The sequence below is a fragment of the Ambystoma mexicanum genome, chromosome 8, assembly GCF_040938575.1.
Source record: "Ambystoma mexicanum isolate Mex_15411 chromosome 8, UKY_AmexF1_1, whole genome shotgun sequence".
NCBI lineage: Eukaryota > Metazoa > Chordata > Amphibia > Caudata > Ambystomatidae > Ambystoma > Ambystoma mexicanum.
Window position 1 is genome coordinate 1,696,959,332 of NC_090929.1, and position 18,338 is coordinate 1,696,977,669.

Below are 18,338 nucleotides of genomic sequence, written 5' to 3' on the forward strand. Positions count from 1 at the left end.
CCAGTCTTCTGGAGCAGATTTTAAGTTTGCGTTGGAGAGGCTGTGGTGCCCTTGAATTCTTCAACTTGGTTATCGATTGTAATATGTCCGTTTGCTCATGGAGTTCAACCCAGGCAACAGATGCCGCTGGCGGACCAGCTAGAGGAAGCGCGTCTGGGGAGCTAAACAGTGTTGAATAAAAATGTATCCATGTTGACTCAGGAATACTGTTTGACAGCACTGATTCTGTGGCTTTGCTCTGTGGGTTAATCAGCTTCCCGAAGTCTCTAAAGTTACTGTTCTTGATTTGCTCCAACATGGCCTCGGAGTCTTTTTGGTAGAGAGCGAGCCGATATGATCTTAACCAGTTTTTATAATTTCATATCGCCTCATTTGCATAGGTTCTGTTGGTAGCCGTGTTGTGTCGTGCAGCAGTTCTTTTGGCTCTGTGAAGCATGTTACGCTTCGCCACCAACAAGGCGTTGAATGTGTGCGTATGACACAGTGGTTCCGAGTTGGGATCGTTTGCACCTGTAGTGACGGATCTGTAGGGTTCCAGGAGTGGTCTATAGTCCACTTCAAGGTAGTTTCCACTGCTTCCATAAGAGACTGTGATGTCTCGGCTGTTTGCCGGGTGACCCTTACCCGGTTTCCCTTGCATTCCGGTTCGACTACTCCCAGGCAGTGGCTGTTCGGTGGTTTTACTGATGACCATTTTATAAACAGAAGGTTGTGATCGCTTTGAGTTGTCTGTTGAACACTGAATTCGGTCAACCGAGCAAGAAGAAGCTGCGAGGCAAAGATGTAATCAATGGCGGAGTAAGCCAGCCCACGCTTCCACGTTGGTGTATTGGTAGTATCGGGTAGCGTAGTTGCCGTATTGCAAAGTTGTCTTGGTGTCGTTAGCTTAGACCACTCCTTTCCCCATAGGCAAGCTTGGTAGGGTGAAGACTCTGTATGATCTGGTGGATACATAGAGCATTTGATGTTAAGGTCTCCACAAATAATGACCTCGCAAGCTCCCAGCTCTAAGTATACAGAGTCCAGTGTACTTGTTACTAGATGGTCATAACCAGCAGGTATGTGTGCGTAAAAGATTCTGCGCCAACCTTTTTGTGAAGCCATGAGATGAGGACTGCAAGGACGAGAGGGGACTTCAAGCTGGTCTTAATTATTTGTAAGCCGCTGCCCATCCGAATTGCAATCATCAATCCCGAAGAAGGCCTGCCTTTTTCCCCCCGTCAGTGCCTCTGAGAAAGCAATTTCAAACCCATCAAGCGTTGGTTTTGGTTTCAGCCACAGCTCTTGTAAACACAGAATGTCGTATCCCCCTAGGTTGATGTCGTCTGGGGTTGTTAGGTGAAGGAACCCCCATGTATTCCAGCTGGCTGAGGAAAGTAACTGAGGATCTGTAGAAGTAGAGGCATGTGATGGTGGCTATTTGTGAAGGCGAGTTGAAAGGGCTTTCGGGACCCATGACCATGTTTGGGACTGAAGATGTGGTCTGCAAGGGGCCACCTTCTTTTCCTCCACTGGTACCCTGGTAGGTATTGGGTGACTTATTGAGTGGGGTGTTGGGTCTTTCCTTTAGGAAGATGACAGAGCTGCGGCCGATCTATTGCCTGACGAGGACCCTGAGTGTGGCCCTTCTCTTGGCAACGATTCAAGATTTTGTGAGGCGGGTTGTGTAGTGTCCATGCCTCGGTCCTTGAGGTCTGTGTGTTCATTTCTGTCTGGTTTGAGACGTTTTAATTTGAATCCTTGTTTGTACATCACGTCCTTTGCCTTTGCCAGCAGAGTGTCCACTCCATCAGATGTAGTGTAGAAAAAACAGAAGGCCTTTTGCCCTTCATGGGATGGTTCCACTGTTTTGAAGTCTTCTGATTTAATTTCTCTTAAAGCTGAGATGCTATGAATCAAGTTCATCACTGTGCGTCTATTTAGCACTAAGTATTTTTGGTTGCCTGTGCGTTGGCGCAGTTTGAAGGAAGGGCTCAGCCTGTGCTTATGATGCTCTTGGTTAGATGGCTTCTGCTGGTGAGTTTTATAAGAGGATCTCGATTGTGCGTAGTTATCATGGTGAGATTGCCTGTGCTGAATATAGGTGTTATTGGCAGCCTTGTCCAAGAGTTCTGTTTGTCTTTGCACGAGGACCCTCGAAGTGTATTTGGTCACTGTCCATCGAGCTGGTGGGTCTGGCAGAGGGCCATGGTGTGAGCGATCTTCGCTGTGCTTGATGGATCAAGACCTTGGGTTGTTTAGCATGTCTTTGAAGCGATCGCTCAATGAAAAGAAGTTTGAGAGATTTCGGGTGACAGTTTGGAAGAAGGGCGTCTCACTAGGAGAGTGGAGGACAACCGCTTCTGGCGTCAAGATGTTGACTTAGGTCCATCAGCTCCTTGTGATTGAGAAAGACATTTATCGACTTTGGAGAATGAGGATTGAGTTTGGATGGTTTCTTCTGCCTTAAGGGTTCTTTTGGATTTGTGTCTTCCACAACAGGTATTAGGTTTTTGTGTTGAGGAACGCCCTCAGCTGTTTTTTTGGGTTTTTGTGGAGGTGCAATTGGCTTGAACGTAGGGGCCGTCTTGCTTTCCGTAGGCAGGATGTTGCTGTTGGCCACCACAGGAGCCATTTGTGTTACTTTTTTCTCCTAGGTCAGCCTTGCTCCTTTGTTTTCTTTAGGTGAGGGCGCATCGTCCAAGCACATCACGTTGTTATCCCTGGGTTTCTGAAACGGTGGGTGAGGTCTGGTTGACGATGAGCAGATGTAGCCCGCAGAGCGATTGGAGGAGGCTTTTGGTCTTGTCCCGCAATCCATCTGGAGGGCATCCGCCCAAAGCTTTTCTTGTGCTTCTGTTTGGGAGCTTGAGTCCACCGTTGTCCCTTGATTCAAGGTTTTCCTGATGTCGCTGGAGGTCTCAAAGCAATCGGGCCGGCACGTGTGGGGCATGGTGCCTGGATCGTTTCTCCGTCTCTCCAATGCATTGATATAGCCTTCCAGATAAATGAGTTCATCATTGCAAAGATAGATGTATGATCTTTCAAAGAATCGTTGGTCGTCTAGTCACGGAAGACATGATGGACATGATGTAAATTTTCTTGGAAGGAGTGTCCTTCGGGTTGTTAAAAAATGCGTCACTTAATCTTCTGTTAGCGGAGAATCTTGGTGGTGATGTTGGCGGCCACGGCCGCAGAATTTGTTGGGAATTGTGATGAGGTGCAGCAGACAGGGGAGGTGTTTCCACAGGAGCTTCTCAGTTTTGTTCCTTCCTTTTAGTTGCCCCTTGGATGGAACTAGAAGCTGGAGCCATAGTACAGATAGGGACGTTATCAATCTTCCCCTGGCCATGTGTTTGACTCAGTAAAGTTAAGGTTCCCTGAGGTCGAAAGTTGCTTTTGTGCGCTGGACCTGTAGATATTGTTGACAGACCTATGGAGGCAGTCTGTGCTTGAGGTACACGGCTTCCAGATGGATATTGGCTAGCTTGGGCAATATGATGGGGCGGTGAGTCCGCAAGAGAGAGCTCTGGTTGTGGGGCCAGTTTTGACACTGGAGGAGTTAGCTGGACCCGGCCCTCCTGTGTCTCAGAATTAGATAGTAGAACTGCTGGCATGAAGTTAGTAGCTTTTTTCCTTGCTCTTTTGCCGTTGGTGGAGGGACTTTCTCCAAAGTACTAGGTTCACTCGTTGAATGAGGTATTGTGGGAGTGAACAAGGGTTCGAGAAGTGCTTCCAATAGGTCAGCATCCGAAATTTCACCTAGCCAATTTTGTTTTCTTTTAGCTTGCCTTTGAAAGAGATATTTCAAAGAGTTCTCTAGGCATGTGCTTGTAGATGGGTTTGGCGAGGGGCCCTTTTTATTAGACTTTTTTGTAGATAATCTCTTGTTTGCAGTTGGGAGATCACATTTTTTAGTAATGATGCGGAAAGGAATGCCATGCGGTTGGCGAGTTGGAGGGCCTTGCCTGGCTCCCTCTTTCCTTTCTTCATTCCTCCATTCTTCATTCGAAGTATGGAGAACTTCTAGGTCCTCTGAGTTTGGTGAAGGCTCATAAATGGCTGGATTATGGCCGTGTGGCCGAGCTTCATCCTTGGGGGTCATCCTCGGGGTCCGGTGCTTGGATTGAGCCAGTATGTGAGGTCAAACCAGGCCGGCCAGGCTGTGTGGCAGGTGTGGATGCCGGTGGATCGTGAATCTGTGAACTTGTAATTACGAGTGCCGTCGCATTCTCTACGGCGGCCGCCAGATGGTGCTGAGGGACGGCTGCACCAGCTTCCAGCAAGTTTAAGGTCGTAGCCGCCCCGGACTCGCTGGTTTGAGCGTCAGAGATCTGATTGCTGGGAGCTTTGGTATAGGTAAGCTCCTCTGCCGACTCTCGCCCTTCCAAGACAGTGGCTTGAGTGCCAGCGTTGCCCGCCCACAGCCCCCCCAACTCCCGGCATGGGTGGCTCCCCCTCCTTCGAGGGACGGCTCCTCCATGCCTTCCACGAGGAGGGGCAAGGGCGCCACAGGTCTACTTTCTTCCAGGTCTCCTGGGTGCCTCGCACATTCCGGCGTCTCTCCAGGGGCCCCCGCCATCTGATCCAAGGTGCAGGCGAGGTCAGCTGGCAAGGTGAGTCCGGACGTGGGCTGAAACCAGCCCGTTGGCATTTGTTTTTGAATCTGTGGCTGCAGTGTTTGTTTAGCAACCAGCGCTCTTTTAGAAGGAAGGTTCTGTAACGTGCCTCCCAGTCGGTTTAGGGAGCCTGCAATGGCTAAAATGCCAACTTGGGGTATAGTGGGCTTGTTTGTGGGAGGTGTCACTGTGGAAGAGTTTAAGGGGACAATGTCAGAGCAAGAGCTTCGCAACCTACGGGGCTCCTCATCGAGGCAAGATGTGGTGAGTCGGGAGTCCAGGGGTTCGCCGCTATCTGCCCTAGCCGCCATTAGACTGCCACAGACTGCCCACTCTCACACCACTCCGCTCCGCTTCGCTCCAAACAGTAGCCTTTGTAGAAAAAGGCACCAAAACAGTAGTCACAGTAGAAAGACTGCAGGACTGAGAGGGACTGCCACAGACTGCCCACTCTCACACCACACCAAAATTGAATTAGAAATAATAGAAAGTTGTGTTTTCACGCAGCACAGCTAATCATGGGATTTTTCTTGCCAGGTTTATGTATGCAACTTGCACAGTTTTTCACAAATGAATTCCTTTTCCTAACTGAATATTGTTGTCCTTAATCAAAGTTTTTTGTGTGCCACAAATCAAGTTGTTTTTGCAATAATTCACTTTCTAGCAAATAGAATTCCTCCAGCCCTCGTCATGCTCTTATGAGCATGAATGCTGTACACCGTGCAGTGCTTTTTAATAATGCTGTTGTAACCTTCTAAAACAAGCAACTAGACTATTTAACATGCGTTTATTCTTCTATTTCAGGGGTGGTTACAGCAAGGCCAACACCAACCACAAAACAACCAGGTAACAGGATCTTCACACTGTGAGAAATAATAATTTGTGCAAAGTATTGTAAACGTTTGTGTGGCACAGACATCCCTGCAGGTGCCAGTGAAGCGGTGTACACAGCCGCTTTGAGGCACTTTGGGTTTGGCCTGTGCAGGACATGGCAATATGCAAGAGAAGATGTGTGGACATTATTATACATTCACATATGTTTACATTGAATAACACCTGACTAAGAGATGGGAGGGGCACCAGATATTATTGAACTGTTTGGGAATTTGTACAGTAGGCCCAAAAACCGATTTATTAAAAAACAGTCCAAGGGGTCAAGAAGCAGTGCACGTTTTGCAAGGAAAAACAAGTTTATTTTATTCATACAGCCAGGAGGGTCAGCCAGCTCCGTAGAACTGAAAACTCACTTGATATGCCCACGTTAGGTACAGCTTTTAAAGACAAGAACTAAATTGGCACCATGTACCCAATATAGGTTAATCCCACATGTCCAATTATATATCACCTATACAGAATCTTAATACCACCTATATTTTACTATCCCAATGGTCCATTAAGTATCCGTGACAACATGAGTACAACCCCCTGTGAATGACCTAATTGTGCAGTCAGCAAACAATACTTTGTTCTGATTGGCCCATTTCATTCAGGTAACCTGCTACAACAATGGACTTTTCTTACTGGTCAAAACAACTTCAGATCATTTTTTCTGTGCATGGCCCTCTAAAAGTCCCAATCCTTAGCCAGTGTGAACTATGAAGTCAATGCCCTGTGGCAATGAAGAGAGCACAATACTACTTTCTCATGAGACAGACAACCTGGCAAACCCAATCGGCTCTTTGACCTTGTAGCTGTACTCTTTGACAACACCTCTTGAGGCTCCCGTCTTTGAAACATATTGTGTTCCTGGTACACATCCTTCCCAATATCTCTTGGAAATTAGGTGACTTTATAAAAAACACAGCAGATACACTGCTCTTGGGGATTCATTTCTCTGATTTATTTGCTATCTTTCGCTTTAAGCATGTAGTTCTAAAGGACCTGCCACTTCCCTATTGGGCAGTAAAACCACAACCCAGTTCAACACTGTGGCAACGTCTGAACACCAGGCATTGTTCTCAGTAGGATTTTTGTTTCACAGCTGCTGCACTAATCTTATTGTTTGGAACAAAACTGATATAATGCACTCCGTTCACATTTCCTGTGGACTGCTCGGCCTTGCACCATCAACTATCTGCACGGTGCTTCCGCTAGGGATCATGGCTGTTTAAAAACTCACTGGGGTGAAGGAGGAATACAATCTAATTAAATGAACAGAAGCTCCAAGATGCAGCCTGATACCCTAACTGACAGTAGATACAACCTCTAACGGGACTTAATTTAAAATGGCAGAACTCTTGCTAATGTGGCCGACAGTACGTATGTTGCTAAAACATCAACATCTATCCTACTTAATGTTTACTCCACGTGCCATTTCAGCCACTCTTTCACCAACTTCCAAAGCAACACATTCTGAGTTCTCCTAAATACTAACAAAGCACAACTTAATTCACCAATGCTAGTTACAAAGCCTTTAAGTATCCAACCTAAACTCTAAATATAATAAACAATATTGTTGCTGTGCCTTATTTCACTGTATGATGCTCTCTAAAGTGTGTTATTGCTTTCTACAATTAGCACTACAAATAGCATGTGTGAATTGTTAAAGCAAACAGCGGCAATGCTGACACTAAATTACCAGCTCTCCTTGCTAATAGAATTTGCTCAGTCTGAACCTCCTTCCATGTTTGTGACATTGCACTTGAATCACAATATTCCCCCCATTAGTTAATTCATTGACTACTCTACTTGCTTCCATCTCCCTATAAAATCCATCCTTGGGCACCCACACTTTATACACATTGCAAATGTTTTCCCCACTCATGGCACAATATGCTGTGGTACATGTTAGGAAATAGCATTCCCAATAGGATATACCCAATGCTGTGTATAGTTCTCTGGATCGGGTGGGGGATAGGAAAGTGTCCCTTGGGAACCAATAGGATGTTCTAACATGGCCATTCTGTGTTCAATCTCACAATTCCATTTGTCTGTCTGTGTGTGCACATGTTTCAAGAGGGGAGTGGCCCCACCTGCTTTAAGAGTTATGGACATCATAGTCTTTCCCTTGGACATCGTCTTCATGCAGCACCTTAGGACCAGCTGACGGGAGCAAAATATGGCAAGCAACAGGACAACAATGGGAAGAAACTCATGAAAACATTGCAGTAAGCCAATCGTGCTCTACCACCCTTACTTCCTTTTCCATTACAGCACATAGATTAATTAGAGCCCCAATGATGTTTGTAAGGGATCCATTATCGGGATCATGGGGTGGGATCTATTATCGGAATCATTGGGTGGGTGTAGGTGCAACTAGAGTTTCCTATCTTGGCGCAAACCCCGCCCTCAATGGCAGTGAGGAGATCCATTATGTAGCGGTTCTGCAGTGTCATTAATCTGATGGTCCTACATTCCTGTTTGATCGCTTTGAGGTCATGCTCTTTGTCGTTTGCGATCTGTATCAACTCCCAGCGCAAAATGTGTAGTCACTTTGTATTTCTGGAATGAGCGGGGAGGTGAAACAGTCTCTGTTTTGCTGAACAACCGTTATTGTTCGGGAATGGCATTAAGCTTTTCTGTTCAGAAAAATAGTTCAAACATTTATGGTGGCGTAAGCCCATTTATTGACGGGCCCGCTGGTAGGTAGGGGGTGCATGTGGGACTAGGGGGGCACATGTATTATGGTGAGATGGGCATCTGGCACAGTGAGAACAGGGGAATGTAAAGTTGTTAGAGAACAGACCCACTTCCATAATGTTGGGAGCTGGACGTATGCAAAGCTCCCACATGTCCAATAAACATCCATGAGCATTGGTGTTCCTCCATAGGGGTCTGGAATATGAAGTGTTCTATTGCCTTGTTCATTTGTACCAACAGGCATGCTGCCATTGCCCCTGAAACACAAGGAGAATGGTGTATCTGTACTTTATTAAGATGTTCACCTTGCTTTATCTAGGTCGGTTGTTTTATATATCACCCCCACACTGCATAATAGGTCTCATTGATATGTGCTACTACTTCCTCCAAAAGAAACAACAAACAGTCCTCCTGCTCTGCATCCCATCAGTCCGTTGACCTACTTATTGTTTTGAAAAACAGCACCTTGCAGCGGTAATTGGGGTCTTATTCTGCACTGCAACTGCTCCTGACGGTTATCCTCAAAACATTCACTGTTGTCTGCTTCTAACACAGTTGCTTGAACCTTATGTCCCTGAAACAACCCACGCACCCTACATAGGGCTAGATGCACCACACATTGTGCTATTTGAGGTGGCGTTTATTTGGGAATAAACAGTCTGGGTGTGCCAGTTACATGGGGTATTAAAGAACAAATATAACAAGAGTCGTTTGACTTTCCTATTCCCACTTCCCGCATCTGATTGTACCATAAGTTGTGTTTGTCAGGGTGATGCAAATGTCCAAAAGAACCGCCTGATCCACATTGTCCCTTTTGCTTATGGTCACAGATCCATTACCATTCATTTCTTAAAACCTTTATTTAACACGACAGCAGACATGTTACACATTTGACCATGTTTGTACATAAAATCAAAATACAGAAGGTTAATTTACCTAGAACACTGAGGTGCGACATCAAATGTAATATTTTATATGTACTTGGGGGTTTATGCATTGTCCTCTCTTTCCCCTTGGGTTTGCAGGAGTTAAGACCAGTAACGTCCCCAAATGTCCTTCGGTCGGCTGCTGTATATGACCGCTGCTATTTAGCCCTCCTCCCTCTCTTTAGCAGAGGTCAGTTCCTGAAGCCATTAACGGTACTGGGAGCTACGCTTGATTTCCAATATTTCAAAATACATTTTTTGGCTCTCAGGAAACCCAAGTAGAAAATCTCACATATTTTCACATTTACCTTTCCGATATCTCCCAAAAGGTATTTAGGGGGAGAGAGCACTGGGGATACTTGAGTAATTTTGTGTAATATTTTCGCAACCTCATGCCAAAACTGGGCAGTCGTGGGGCAGTCCCAGTACATATGAAAGGAGTTCGCATTAGGTCCACCACACTTCATGCACACACCACTCACATCCGGTGCAAACCTTGAGACACGGGCAGGCGTGTAATGTTTAGTTTAGTTTAGTTTATTTACTTTTATAGCGCACCGAACCCAAGGGTATCTGGGCGCTTAAAGCTGGGTACATGGTGGGTTACAGATCATCATCCAAGCAAAGAAAAACAACACCTTTTTACAAAGATACAAGATTCAGGCCTATTCAATATTAAATACAACACAATTTTTTTTACAAAGATACAAGATTCAGGCCTATTCAAAATTTACAGTGATTTACAGATATGTGCCGTATGTTGAGTGAAAGAGTGTTAGCGAGGCTAAATAGGAGTCTGGGCGAAAAGCCAAAATTTGGTCTTGGCTCTGAAGGACCAGAAAGACGGATCTGCTCTTATGTCTGGTGGGAGGGAGTATTGTAGAAAAAGAAATGGAGTCAAAGGCTACCCTTGTCATTAACGCTCTGGTAGTTTTCTTTAGGGAGCAGTGGAGCTAAGATAGTATGTATCAGTTAGCTCTTACACGGAACACAAGGGAGTAGATGGTTTGTAGACATAAAAAATGCAATTTATTAATTTCACCATTTTTTTTTTGTAAACACAAAACATATGTCATCCTAGGCACAGGAAAGAACATTGCATACAAATCGCAAATGATTATGCATATAGGTGGGTTAGTATCATTGAAGTGACTGTAGTTTCATGTATTGCTAATATTGAGGCAATACGAAATCATGGTGGGACGGAGTTCCAGCATTTGGCCGCGAGCACTAGGAAGCTGGAGCCTCCTGCCGTTTTTAAATTGTATTTTGGGATAGTCAGTTGGTTGAGGTAGTTGGATCTGGTAGGTCTGTCTGACTGATACCTAGAGAATTTATCTGTCAGGTATTTCTGGGCCGTGTTAACAAGACATTTGTGTATGATGACAAGCGACCTAAGAGTGATTCTATTGTGCACGGGTAACCAGAGTGTGTCCCTCCTGAAGGTTGAGATATGGCTGTAATGTGGGATGTTTAGGCCTGATCTTAAAGCATTGTTCTGGAGAACTTGGAGTTTGTTTAAATTCTGTGATGATGAACCAAGGAAGAAGGTGTTACAGTAATCCAACTTCGAGAGGATCAGTGCTCTGGCTAGTCTAATACAGCTGTTAGTGGATAAGAAAGGTTTGCAGGCAGTTATGAGTTTGTTGGTATAGGCCGTGGAAGAGGCTGTGGAATTAACTTGTTTTTTTAGGGATAGAGTGGAGTCTAAGTAGACGCCAAGCGTTTTGACTTCATTGGAGACTTTTAATGTAGACGATTCAGTATCTTAAACTGTATTCATCGAAATTTTACATTTAGAGAAACCTCTTTCGTTAAGCGACACCATCATGTCCACTGACCCTCCTATATCACTATATTCAAGTCTTTGTCCCATTTCTCTTTTGCCCTGTTTACTGTCTTCTGGTTGGATTGGCACGTTCTATATAATCTAGAGACAAGCCTCATAGGATCCCTGCTTCGCATTATCATTTCTACTGATACACACGTCTCAGGTTCCGGAGGGAACGAGGGCCATTTTCGGCGGGCTGCAGCCCGCATCCTAAAATATTGCAATGATCTAATTGGGTTATCCCCCAGCTTGGCTGTAAAATCCTCATGTGACACAAATAGTCAATTTGAAAACAGGTCCCCCAGATTCATCTCCCACCCGGGTCCCACATGTACTTGATGGCATTGTCATAAGTTGGGGGGAATCCTGGGCAGTTCCATAAGGGAGCAGCCTGTAATATGGGGCCGAGACATCCAATTTTGTGAGCATTTAGGACCATGCATCCACCGTGGTGCATACCGGGTCGAACGAACACGAGTCACTGTGGCGGCCCCCGAGCTTTATAGATTTCATATTCGATGGGGCGGCGCTGTAGGACTCTAAGGCCTTATGTACTAGGTCTGGGTCAGTGGAGTACCAGTGGCCGGCATATTGTGCCTGTTCGACAACATAGTAAAGTTCAAAGTCAGGCGCTGCAAGTCTCTCTCGAACATATGGTTCTGCCAGCCCCTCCCATCTCAGCCGTGGTGTACCCGCGCCCCACACAAAATCAGTCACCATTGATCGCAGCCTATTGAAGAGCTCTTGTCGGGCCAGATAGGGATATTACTGAAATAATATAGCAGCTTCAGGGCCACCACCATTTTAAGTAATGAGAGCCTTCCATACAGGGATAATGGGATCTTTGTCCATAATTGCAGCTTAACTGCTAGGCTCTCGAGATAGACATCATAATTATCGGTAAACAGTGAGTAATGCAAGCGCAATACCATTATGCCCCAATATTTAAATTGAAGTGGGGCCCATCTGAATCCCAATAATTGTGTTGGCCTAGGAGTAGCATCAGTCAACGGGAACAATTCCGACTTTGCCTCGTTTATATGGTAACCCGAAAAGAAGGTGAACCTCTGGATCTCCTCCATCATTGGTGCTATATTTTGTTCCAGATCTCGGATGTACATCAGCGTATCGTCCACCTACAGGGAGACAACCTGGGGGGCCCCCGCTATACAGATTCCCAGATGACCGTGTTTATCCCTCATTATGCGTGCCAGCGGTTCTATTGTCAGGGCGAAAAGTAGAGGAAAAGGAGCAGCCTTGCCTCATCCCCCGCTTTAAGTGAAAGGTTTGTGACAGTATACCATTGGTGCGTACCTTGGCAGTTTCTTCGGTATACAATAATTGGACAAAGTCAATAAAGGGGGCACCAAGTTGCATCCGCCGCAGGACTGCAAACAGCAACCTCCAGGAGACAGAATCAAAGGGCTTCTCAGCGTCCAGAGAGGCCACCACAGACTTGACCTTCGGGTGTATCTGAGAAATGACACAGAAAAGTCTTCGTATACATTACCATTTTATAATCCAGATGTTATTTCAGCAGAATAATATCCCCCATTTCCTACCCCCAACCACATAAATCTTGCCAAGAAAGAAAAAGAGAGAGAGACAACCGATACACAAGACAATTCTCCTAATTTTATCTGCTGTTCCTGGAGGCTGTGAAGAAGGGATAGTGTTTGCGCTTCCAAAAGGACGCACTGATTGCAGAAATGTCAATAACATATTAGGAAAACTCATCTTTAGGGCTCCCTAACCTTTTATTTATTTAGACATTTATAAACCGCACCGAACCCGGAGGCAACTGGGCACTAGTTTACATAGGATTGCTGGCTACAGTGGTTGCATACATGGGTAGTTTACGGTAAATACATAGGTGGTTACATACGTAGGTAGTTTACGTGGAAGAAGAGAGTGCAGTTGGTTACAGGCATAATTGGTACTCAAGTAAGTAGTATACAAGAGCATAAAGACTACGGTTGGTTTCAAGCATAGGTGGTAATTTACAAGGTACTTAGTTGAGACAGTTTGCCAGGTGTGCGCATAATTGTACAATTTCAATTCCTCTGGATTTCTTGGGAGAAGAGCCAGGTTTTGAGACCTTTGTGGAAGTTCCAGAAGGATGGATCTGATTTTAGCACTAGGGGCAGGGCATTCCCTTGTTTGGCCGCAATAACAGGGAAACTGCTACCTCTGGCTTTCTGAATACCTGTATCTGAGGATGGCGAGAAGGTGCGAGTAGGCAGACCCTGTAGGTCTGTTACTTTGGGCCTTGGAAATGGGTCTGGATAGATAGGTCAGGCACTGTTCGATATGCATTTGTGGATCAGGGATAGTGTTTTGAACATGATGCGTTCTTGGACTAGGAGCCAGTGGATATTTCGTCTAGCTGAGGATATGTGGTGTTTTTTAGGGATGTTGAGTGCGGCTCTAAGGTCATTGTTCTGGATGATTTGTAGTTTGTTTATATTACAGGAATTGGAGCCTGCAAAGAGGGAGTTACAATAATCAATCCTGGATAGTGTGAGAGCTCTGGCAAGTGTGATGCAGTTGTCAGTGTTCAACAATGGCCTGCAGGCATTGATCAGTTTAGCGATGTATGCTGCAGCCGATGCAATTGCGTTTACCTATCTCATTAGGGAGAGCGTAGAGTCTAGGTATGCTCTTAGTGTTTTTACCTCTTTGGACACAGTGATGATGTTTCCGTCGATAGTAAAGGATTTGTCGGAGTCAGATAGTTTGTTTAGCCGAGATTGTGTGCCAATAAGGAACAGTTCCGTTTTCTCATCCTTTAGGCAAAGCTCGTGTTGTGCCATACAGGTCTGAATGGTTTGGTATATTCTGCTCAGTGCGTTGGAGTCAGTGTCATAGTTGCCGGTGATGGATATGAGGATTTAGGTGTCATCCGCGTAGTTGGTGTAGGTGACACCTAATTTGTTTAGGAGGTCAAAAAAGGTGACTTGGCGAAAATATTGTAAAGTGTTGGTGATACACATGAGTCTTGAGACACTCCACAGGTGACTGGGGGTGGGGGCTGCCACGGTGGTGGAGAACACTCTCATTGTGCGGTTGGACAAAAAAGACTCTATCCATGTTATGGCTTTGGTCGAGAAGTGGGCAGCTGAGATGAGGTGTTGGCAGAGTATTTTGTGATTTACCAAGTTAAAGGCTGGTGAGAGGTCAAGTAAGAGGAGGATGGCCATGTCATCCTTGTCTTTAATTTCATCCATTCAAATCTTTAGGTCTAGAAGGGCTTTTTCAGATCCGTCACCCGGGTGGAATCCCGATTCACGCAGGACGAGGAGGTTGTGGGTTTCCAAATATTTTTGTATTTGCCGACAGGCCAGTCTATCGATTATTATGAGGAGGAAGGGTACAGTTGTGATAGTGCGGTAGTTGGTAGGAACGTCGGCATCTAGTGTGGGTTTTTTGAGGCTGGGAGTACCCAAGCCTCTTTAAGGTTCTCTGGTACATTGCCCGTTGAGAAACAGTTATTAATCAGCACCGTGATGATCTACGGTGCAGTCTTTTATGAGAGAGGCTGAGCATATGTCTCCTTGGCATCTGGAGGGTTTCAAGCCTTTGATAATTTTTGTGGTTTCAATGGTTGTGACCGGAGTGAATTCAAACCAGGGAGTGGTGATAGGGGGTGCAGGCCGCTGATCTAGTGGCTGGTTGGCTGATACGAGGTTAGTTTTCTTTGCAGTGATTTTGGTTTGGAGTAGGGCGATTTTGTCGAGGAGGGCGTTTTGGATATTCCTGCACCAGTTATCTGGTGAGGGAGCTCGCGTTTCAGGTTCGCGTAGTATGGCATTTGCACTAGTAGAAATGCCCCAGGCAAAGTATGCTTGTTATTTTTTGTTAGATCATTCAGAAACTTCAAGGCCTAAGAATGACAACTGTATTCCCTTGTTCTCTTCCCGCCTTGAAGCACTTTGAAGCACATCACATGTGTATACGCGCTTTACAAATAAACAATTACAATGGCAAAAAGCTCTCTCGTGCCTGAGTTTGCATTTTCAATTCTCTCATTGTATGTATTGCCTTTGGATTCTATGTATCGCCTTTGGATTGTCTGTATCGCCTTTGGATCGTATGGATCACCTTTGGATTGAAGAATGGCTTCTTTGTATTTTTTGGATAGGGCAGTGAAGTGCTGTTTGTTCTCATCTGAGGGTATTTTTTTCCAGGCGTTCTCAGAAGTTCTTTTTGAGGAGCGTAGGTCTTTGAGACTAGGGGTGTACCAAGGGTTTAGGTGTGCTTTTTGTTTGGGTTTACGGTTGTCCAGAGGTTCTACTTTGTTAATAACGTCTAGGAGAGTTTGATTGTATAGAGTGACCACAGTTGTAGGATCAGAGTTGGTATGTGCATAGGCTGTTACAGTTTATAGCAGGGGGAGTAGGTTGTCTGGAGTTATGTTGCGTGCGTTTCCTGAGAGGGAGGCCGAGGCTGGTAGAGTTGGGACATCTGATTGTGCTATATCATTAGTGGTGAATGAGATGGCATTATGGTCTGACCACAGGCAAGGATTGTTAGTATATTGGCGTTGCAGTTGAAATCTGCTAGCCAATCTAGCGTGCATCTTTATCATGAGTAGGGTCTGAGATTCCATGGGAGAATCCTTGGGCTTCATGGTGTTGGTGAGGGAATGTGCCTGGGAATCAGAATGGTCGTTGAAACCTAGGTTGACGTCTCCCAAAAGGATGATTTTGGAAGAGGGCTTGGTGTTGGTTGAGAGGAGTTGCGCAGTGTCTTCCTCAAAGGAAAGCAGAGGGCCTGCGGGTCTGTAGATTAAGTGGATCATGAGGGTGGCTGTAGCTGATAAGGAGATTTTGATTGAAAGCAATTCTCCTGACAGGATAGTTTGGTTAGGGATGTCAGGGCGGTTTTTGGCAATAATAGCTACTCCACCTCCTTTGCATACCAGTCTGTCTTTCCTGAGGATGGTATATTCATCTGGGATGGCCAGGAAGACGACTGAGCCAGTGGCTGGGTGCAGCCATGTTCCCGTGATCACTAGGAAATCTAGGTTATTGTGAGTGATGTGGTTGGATAATTCGAGGGCATGGGCCAGGAGGGATCTAGCATTAATAAGGGCTACATTAAGGTGAGTTATCCTATCCACTTTAGTGTCATCAGAGGAGGTACCATTTTTAGGAGTAGGTTGTGGGGTAGTAGGGATCAGAGGTTTGTGTAAGGCAGGGGCTTTAGCAAGAGGTTTTTTTTAAAATTTATTTTTATTATTTTAAACAAACAAAACCAACAAACAATACAGCTTTTCAGGACGTACACAATCAATATCAAACCGTCACATTATACAGTGTTATTCTCCGTCCTCTCCCCACCCACCCCAAGAACTTGAGCCGGCTCATCTGTGTCATCTACGGGAGCGTTTTCGGGAATCACAGTGCTTGTAGACTCGTCTGAGTCTTCTATTTCATGGTTAACCTGGTGGGGGTCACTAATTGTCGCCAGGCTATCAGGGGGGCCACTTCCTGCTCACCCCCCTGGTAACGGGTTCAAACCAACCATGTCTCCACCCTGGGTCTGTGGGCCGTCTTGCAGCCCATTGCGACCCTATGCTTGGCCAGGATGTCAGCCAGGTCCTTCATCTTGCTTATGTGCTTTAGATTGCGTGGCCTGGGAAAAATCCCGAGCATGCATGCCCAAGCCAACCCCACATCCAGCACCACTCCCCCACCGGCCATCTTAGTCTTTATTTCGTCCCAGAATCTGTGCACCTCAGGACAGGCCCAGAACATGTGTAGCAACCCCGCCTCCACCTCCCCACACCTGGGGCATTTCTGTGTGGCCGAGCCTCCAAACCTGGCTATTTTCCCGGGGGTCAGATAAGCCCTATGGGTGACATGCAACTGGATCTGTTGGAGTCTCGAATTTCGGGACACATTTTTATGGTACCTTTGAGCTCTCTCCCATTGCCCCTCTGTCATGGGTCCTGCTACCTTCTCCTCCCAGTCCTTCCTCAGTTGAAGCAGTTCCTTCCCAGCCTTAGCTCTCAGGAGCTCGTATACCCTGGATATTTCGTGCCCGCCCTCTGAAACATTGTACATCGTTTCCAGGGCAGCATCAGGTTCTTCCGCCAACACCGTCTCAGGCCACCTCTCCCTCACCCGTTTCGTGAGTCTGGTGTAAGTTATATATTGGCCTCTATGCACCCGTGTCTCCTCCTGCAAACTCTGGAATTCCAATACCTCCCCTTCCTGCCATATATCCCTGAGGGTGGCCAAGCCCATCGGTTCCCAGTATCTACGGACTACCTCAAGCAATTGGGAGTCGTTTCCACACAGCGCCACCAGCGGAACCTGCTGGGAGAGCAGATCCGGGTCACCCACTGTTCTCCACTTCCTGCGCCAGACCTCCCAACCAAGCTCCAATGGTCTCCCTCTTCCCACCAGTTTACTCTTTTGTAGCCACACTGTCTCTCTCAGAAAGTATGTAGCCAAGTCGCCCTGCAAAAGTCTAGCTTCTGCCGAGTCCTCTGACGATAACCACTTGGCCACAAACAACAGCTGCCCCGCCAGATAATAAAGCTCAAAGTTCAGCAAGTTTATGCCCCCTCTGTCACACGAATTCTGTAGTTTCCACGGGGCTACTCTGTTCCTGTAGTTGCCCTATATTGAGCTCCTGCACATACCATGAAGTCTCTTGAAAAAACTTCGGGGAATCAAATACGGGACATTTACAAAAAAATGTAAGAGTCTGGGCAAAACCACCATTTTGAGCAGAGCTGCTCTCCCCATCATAGATAGGGGTAATCTAGACCAGAACACCATACTATTCTTAACTCCCTTGATCGCTTTCTCTGTATTATGTTCTTGCGCTGTTTCCGTCCTGTGATAAATGTTTACTCCCAGATACCTAAATGTCTCAGGTTGCCAGGGTATTTGCAGGATAGGCAGCCTCTCCAACGGGACACTCTTATACCTTCCCAAGGGGAACAAAGTAGACTTCCCGGGGTTCACCAATATGCCCGAGAGGGTGGCATAACGATCCATCACCTCCAGTACATATTGCAGGTTTTCCTCCGGGTAGCGCAAATAGAGGAGCATGTCATCTGCATACAGCGATATCAGGTGCATGCCACTTATCGTACAAATCCCCACCTCCCCGTATTGTTGTCGCAGGCATATTACCAGCGGCTCTAGTGCCAGTATGTATAACATGGGTGACCAGGGGCATCCCTGTCTGGTCCCTCTGCTGAGTTGCCATTTGTCTGAAATTGTGGATCCCGTTTTAACTCTCGCTACCGGGGTGCTACATAACATCTGGACCCACCTGATGTATCCAGGGCCCATTCCGTATCCTTTCAGGGTCGCTTTCAACCATGGCCACCGCACCGAGTCAAAGGCTTTGACCGACTCTAGCGACACGATAGCCAACTCACCC

The 18,338-nt window shown here is 46.1% G+C and overlaps 1 long non-coding RNA gene across 1 annotated transcript in view; it reads left to right on the top strand.

The window, feature by feature from the left end:
• The window catches only part of LOC138473337 (uncharacterized), an 81,738-nt gene that overhangs the window by 6,987 nt on the left and 56,413 nt on the right, over nucleotides 1-18,338 (top strand). Inside the window, exon 2 of the long non-coding RNA XR_011268759.1 lies at nucleotides 5,403-5,444. This is a non-coding gene — a long non-coding RNA (uncharacterized lncRNA). The remainder of the gene's footprint in view (nucleotides 1-5,402; nucleotides 5,445-18,338) is intronic.